This window comes from Crocuta crocuta, unplaced genomic scaffold, assembly GCF_008692635.1.
Source record: "Crocuta crocuta isolate KB4526 unplaced genomic scaffold, BGI_CrCroc_1.0 scaffold586, whole genome shotgun sequence".
NCBI lineage: Eukaryota > Metazoa > Chordata > Mammalia > Carnivora > Hyaenidae > Crocuta > Crocuta crocuta.
The window spans coordinates 4,710,431-4,716,850 of NW_027532407.1; positions in this window are offsets into that span (position 1 = coordinate 4,710,431).

Here is a 6,420-nt window from a genome sequence, read left to right on the forward strand (position 1 = left end):
AGCCCAGCCATATGACCCCAGGCCAATGGTAAATAAGGTGGGGAAATGCAGTTATCCTGTGTGTAAAGAAAGAACCAGATGATTTGCTTAACATCCAGCATTGTCTTTACCACCAGTGGACAATTCAAATGAATGAACAAATGAATGAAACAAAAATCGCCAGAAAATAATGATCATCCACGGTACCTTCACCCAGAAATAATCATAGCAAGATTTTGAGTATGTATGTTTACAACTTGTGTTATCTTACTACAATATCAACATGCCCTTGGTGGATTTGGAAAATATATAAACACAAGGAAAATAGAATATTGTATATTCCCCACCAAGAATTTACTGTTTTTTGGTTATCTTGGTTATGTGTCTTTACTGTTTTACAGTCATTTCCCTCCACTTATACGTCATAAGCACTTTCCCCTACCATTCAAAATTCTACATTTTAAAGGCTGTATTACATTTATTGTAGATGTACCATAATTTTTAGTGGCTTCTCTTTTATTGAACATTTGGTAATTTATGACATTTTTGCCATTAAAAACACTGAGATGTGTTTCTCTTAATAAGCTTTCTATGTATATATCCATGATTATTTCCATCTGTTCTTGTAATTGTTTTTCCTTTTGCATTTGCTCTTCAAAAAATTATTGAAGTAATAGATGCAAATAGAAATCAAAGGGAACTTAAAAAAAAAAAAAGGCAGTCTCCTGTCTCCTTCCCTATACCCACATCAGACTCTTAACTGTTAATTCTGATACTTAGTATTTTTCTCCTTCTCATAATACAGTATTTCTCATACCTTTAATACTATTTTAAATATCTCTTTATGTTTTCCTTCCCAATCTATACTTTTTGTTTCCTTTTCTTGCCTTATTGCATTAATAAGGATCTCCAGCATGACACTGAGAAGTGATGAGAGGCAACATCTTTGCTCTGTACTTGATAGTGGGAAGGCTTCTAGTTTCTCACCATTAAGAGTGGTGTTGGCTGTAGGTTTTTTTTGTAGACAGTCTTTATTAGGTTGAGGAAGTTCCTCTCTACTTCTGGTTTACTGAGTTTTTATCATGAATGGGTATTGGAGTTTGTCAGATGGTTTTTCTTCATTTATTAATATTATCATGTGATTTTTCTTTCTTAGCCTGTTGATGTAGTAGATTATATGAATTGATTTTTGAATGCTAAACCAGCCTTGAGTACCTGGGATAAATCTCACTTGATTATGGTGTTATAATTCTTTTTATGCTTTTCTTGATTTGATTTGCTAATATTTTGTTGCATCTGTGTTCAAGGGAGATTTGATCTGTAATTTCCCTGTAACGTCTTTGTCTGGTTTGGGTATTTGGTAATGCTGGCCTCATAGAATGAGTTAGAAAATATTCCCTCTGCTTCTTTCCTCTGAAAGAGATAGTAGAGAATTTGTGTCATTTCTTTCTTAAATGTGTGTTGGTAGAATTCACCAGCGAAGCCATCTGGGTATGGTGTTTTGTGTTTCAGAAGGCTAATTAATGATTCCATTTCTTTAATAGATACAGGCCATTCAGATCATTTTATTCTTTTGGCAGATGTGTCTTTCAAGGAATTGGTCCATTTCTTCTAGGTTATCAAATTTGTGGGTGCAGACTTGTTCTTAGTTTTCCTTTCTCATCTTTTTAATTTCCATGGAATCTATAATGATGTCTCCTCTTTCATTTCTGATATTAGTAATTTGTGCCCTCTCTTTTTTTTCTTAGCCTGGTTAGGTACTTAACTGATTTTTTTAACTTTTTTTAAAGAAGGAGCTTTTGGTTTTGTTGACTTTTCTCTGTTGATTTCCTGTTTTAAATTTCATTGATTTCTGTCTGATTCTTACAGTTTTCCTTTCTTCTGCTTACTTTAATTTGCTCTTCTTTTTCTAGTTTCTTGAGACTTAGGTTATTACTTTTAGATCTTTCTTCTAATACACTTTCTATACACTGCATTCAGTGTATAAATTTGCCTCTAAGCACTGCTTTTGTTGCATCACACAAATTTTGACAAGTTGTATTAACTTTTAGTTCAAACTACACAGTGGGCATTGTGGTTTGAGAGCAGACATTGATTTCTATTCTTTTAAATTTTCTTTTTTAATTCTTTTAAATGTGCCAAGATGTGTTTTATTGCTCAGAATGTGGTCTATATTGGTGGATGTTCCATGAGACCTTGAGAAAAATATGTGACCTCTTACTCTTGAAGTAGTATCTAGATTGATGGTATTGAATTTAACTATGTCTTGGCAGTTCCATTGTGTAGTGGTGAGCACTTTGGACTCTGAATTTAGCTATGTCTTTATTGATTTTCTGTCTTCTAGGCTTGCTTTTTGTTACTGTTTTAGGTTTGTGGTTTTTGAGAGAGGGGTGTTGAATGGCCTCCAGCTATGATAGTGGAATAATTTCTCCACTATTTCTCCTTGAAGTTCTATCAGTTTTTGCCTTGTGTAATTTGATCTTCGTTGTTAGGTACATACACATTAAGAATTATGTCTTAGACAATTGACCACAGTATCTTTATGTAATGCTCTCCTTTGTCAGTGATAATTTTCCTTACTTTGCATTAACATCTGTCTGAAATTACAGAGCTCTTCCTACCTTCTTTTGAGTAATGGTATCATGGCATATTTTTCTCTATCCATTTACTTTTAATCTCTATGTGTCTTTATATTTAAAGTGGGTTTCTTGTAGACAACATATAGTTAGGTTGGGGTTTTTGACCATTGACATTCAAAGTGATTATTGTAATTGGATTAATATCTGCCATTTTCATTACTTGCTTTCTATTTGTTGCTCTTGTTCTTGGTTCCTATTCTTATCTTTCACTCTTCTCCCTTTTGTGGTTTGGGTTGAGCATTTTCTATGATTCCATTGTCTCATCCAAGTCAGTACTAGTTTTTTTCTCTCTGGGTCTTTCTCATTAAAACCTGAGGAAGAACCCTGGTTTAGTCTCTTGTTTTCTTACTATTGATCATTGTTAGGCTTTTATCTTACTGAAAAAGTATTAATCACAACTTAAAATTAAAAAAAATATTTACCGTAGATCCCACACTTAATTCTTCCAACCTTCTATTGTAAATTAGTCCTGAGAAGCAGAATGGGTGGGAATAGGCTCCTGAGAGCTCAAAATCCATACCTAAAAGGCATAAAGCAAGATAGTCCTAGCTCTTTACTGCTTACATTTGTAAATAATTTGATGGGATTTCTATAATCATTTTTTAAACTTATGTTTATATTCATGTTTTGATTGTAAAAAAAAAATCACATAGAAAGTTTGATGGTAAAAAAATGAATGCCCCCCTCTTTCTACCATCCTCTTCTCTAGCCCCATTTTCCAAGGGAGACTATTGTTAACAGTTTAACATGCACATAATTTTTAGATGACTTTGTTCTTACCCTAGAGGTAAGAAGAAGAAAATGTCTTCCTCTGGTCAGAAGGACCGTGTGGTTTTACGTGTCATGAGCTCTGTGTTTGAGAAGCCTGGGTCAGAACTTCATTCTCTGCACAGTTTCCAAGTCATCCAACTCCCAACATCTTCTAGTTGATCTTCTGCAGTCATGGTGTAACTCACTTCACCACATCTACTTCTGCACCCCTACAATTCATTCGTTTCGCTGTAGTCACCACAGTCTTTGCAAAACACAAATTTGATTTTTTTGTCGCATGCCCTGCTTCAAACACTTTCATGGCATCCCCTGGCTAGGATGAAGACCATACTTAATCCACAAGAACTAGTCCCAACCCAGCCTCTCCAGCCTCATCCTTTTTTTTTTTTTTAACGTTTATTCATTCCTGAGAAACAGAGGATGAGTGGAGAGGAGCAGAGAGAGGGAGACACAGAATCCAGGCAGGCTCCAGGCTCTGAGCTGTCAGCACAGAGCCTGATGTGGGGCTCGAACCACAAACCATGAGATCATGACCTGAGCTGAAGTGGGACGCTTAATCAAATGAGCCATCCAGGCATCCTCCCCCCTTTTTTTTTTAACGTTTCTCTAGCCTCATCTTTTTTTTTTTTTTTTAATATTTTTTAATTTTATTTCTAGGGGAGAGAGACAGCGTGAGCAGGGGGAGGGTCAGAGAGAGAGGGAGTCACAGACTGAAACAGGCTCCAGGCTCTGAGCTGGCAGTCAGCACAGATCCCGACGCGGGGCTCGAACCCACGAACCGCGAGATCATGGCCTAAGCGAAAGTCGGACGCTTAACCGACTAAGCCACCCAGGCGCCCCTCTCTAGCCTCATCTTAAGAACACTCCCTTTTGCTCTTTGCATTCCGCCACATTGGCTGCCTTGGTAAATGCAATTTTCCCTTTCCCTCCCTTAAAATTTATTGTCATCCATTCCCCATTGTGTCCTTTACTTAGCTTCTAGTCAACTTTCAGAACTTAGTTCAAGTGCATTTTCCTCAAAGGAAACCTTTCTTGAAGCATTAGGAAAGGTTCTGTTTTTTATATTTTGTCATTCTTACTTAATATAGTTCCCTCACTAGACCCTTCAATATATATAGGATGGCTGGCACATAGTTGGAGGTTTTCATTATTTATTGAGTGGATTAATCCTTCCCTCCTATGCCACCCTAGTCTTGCCCACTTTGCCCTTTATTCTGGATAGTATATTTCCCAACCAGTTGTCTATATATCTCTTCCAAAGTCTTTGCTGGCTTTCTCCAAAAATCTATTCATTCTGGATCCTAGTGAGTTGACAAATATAAATCTGATAATGTTTTTCATAAAAAAAAAAATATAGGGTGTACTATTGGACTTGGGAAAAAATACAAACTCTTTCCAAGCTCTAAAATTCTGCCTTGGGTACATTTCTGTTCACCACTTAACTTTTTATCCTAACCTCTTTCTGCTCCAGCCTTGACGTAAGCTGGTGGCCCTGCCTGAAACAGTTTTTTTCTCTGCTTGTCACAACCCCTGCCTCCACAAGCAGAAGATTTAGTTAACTCCTACTCCCCCTTCAGATTTCAGATTAAACATTTTCTCAGAGAGGCTACAATGGCTATCATTATTTCTTTTAACTCCCATGTTACTTTATTATCTGTCTCCCCAAAGCCTTTCATTAGACCATTACAAAGCTTATGCACCGTCATACCGTATCCTCTCTACCTGGCACATGACAGGTCTTAACGTTGAATGAAACAAGAAACTAATTTCTTGGTCAGCTGCATCTAAAGAGGAAAAAAAAGAGTTCAGTATCAACTTCATTAAAACTGAAGTATTTTTTAGCAGGCAATTTTCAGCATTTGAGTGGATCATTCAATTAATAATGAATAGACTACATTTTGTAGATCAATTCATTCAGCTGATAAGGGTTTTACTTGAAGGCAGCTTCATCCTGGTTGGCATACTATGCAAAGACACGGCCTTGTTTTAGTAAAATGTTCTGTGGGAGCCATATTAAGGTTTTTATAGGACTGAAGTGGTGACTAATACTATATACCCTCAAATGTTTCAAACCAAGATTGTCTTTTTCCATATCATGTCTTTCCATGGAATTTGGAGCCAGATGCTCTTCCATATTCAAAAGGATACCAGCATTCTTTTAGCCCAGTGATGACTTGTCACAGGCCTGGAGATAGCTATTTGTATTTATTGGGTGGGGCCACAGATGCTAAATGTCTTAAAAGCAGGGAGTCTGGCACAACAAAGGATTGCCCTGCCTGATTTGTCAATTATACCCCTGCTGGGAAGCATGGAAAGAGACTCAGTTTCTTGAATACCAGTGAGAAAGGCATCCATTAAGCTGCCGCCAACCCAGTGAAGCCAGGCATAGTTTTCCCACTGGGCATGACTATGGCAGTTTCTTAGAATATTTTTTTTGTAACAAAAGATGTAATTAGCCAAATACAAGTTTAGTAGCTAAACCCCATGTATCTAGCTCCTACCCCCCAACACACATCTAGTTTTCATCAGCTCCAGAAAACATTATACTTTAGTCAACCCTTAATTATCTGATATCCAACTCCTGTCACAAACCCAGCTGAGGCATGCAGGAAGGTAAGCCTATGAAATGTGAGAATCCTCTATTTCTTGGAGATGAGTCTAGATTCTTTCTATCCCTGCAGCTACGGCACTGTAGAAAACCGCTCTACCATGAATAGCTTCCTTTAACTCTCCATAAAAATGCCTTCACAGAACCATCACTTAGTATCATCCTCTTGATTTTTGTTAAGAACTGATGAAATAAAAATGAACCCAAACTGTTTCAACTTTTATAAAAATTCTAGTGAACTTATTATGTAATATCTAGTGCTTATCAAAATATTCTTAAATTTAGTATTAGGGAAAAATTTTTTTCTCCCGATACATGTTAATATTAGGTAACAGAGCTAAGTAGTTTCTTTCCCCTTTGCTTGGTGGCTGGGAAACTCAGAACAAAACTTCATGCTCAATTAGATTAATCGCTTTCAGCCGA